We start from the raw sequence: 488 nt of genomic DNA, 5'->3' as shown, positions 1-488 counted from the left end.
AGTACTGGTGGAAAAAAATACTCGAAATAATCCTAGGGAACAGCACATATATGAGTAGACAGTTCATTCAACGAAGTCAACAATACTCGCACACACCAAAGCATATGCGGGTTACAGGTACATTCTAAAGCCTCCGTATAACCGAACAAGGCATCAAGCATTTAGTTGGTCTCAAATGCTTTTCTGACCTGATGTTGTCCCTTTTAGTAAGACAGTGGGGATGAACTGCGAGAGCGAGGATGTAATTTTGCACTGATGAAACCTGTTTTGCCTCCTCGTCGAGCAGAGTTCATTACGTTCTTTGCCGTCTCGCTCGCTCTGACCACTTTGTTTCACTCACCTCCTCCACGGACATACGTCATCCTTATCTCCAGATCTTCGTCCTTCACAGATAATTGTGGTGGATCTTTTAGCATACTTATAGTCTGTCTGATTGTAGGACCTGTTGCAAGAAGGAACGATGTATTCTTGTTCCGAAAGCGGCAAGC

The sequence above is a fragment of the Penaeus monodon genome, chromosome 30 (genome assembly GCF_015228065.2).
Source record: "Penaeus monodon isolate SGIC_2016 chromosome 30, NSTDA_Pmon_1, whole genome shotgun sequence".
NCBI lineage: Eukaryota > Metazoa > Arthropoda > Malacostraca > Decapoda > Penaeidae > Penaeus > Penaeus monodon.
The sequence above is the reverse complement of the archived record's forward strand: the minus strand, read 5'-3'. Positions refer to the sequence as shown.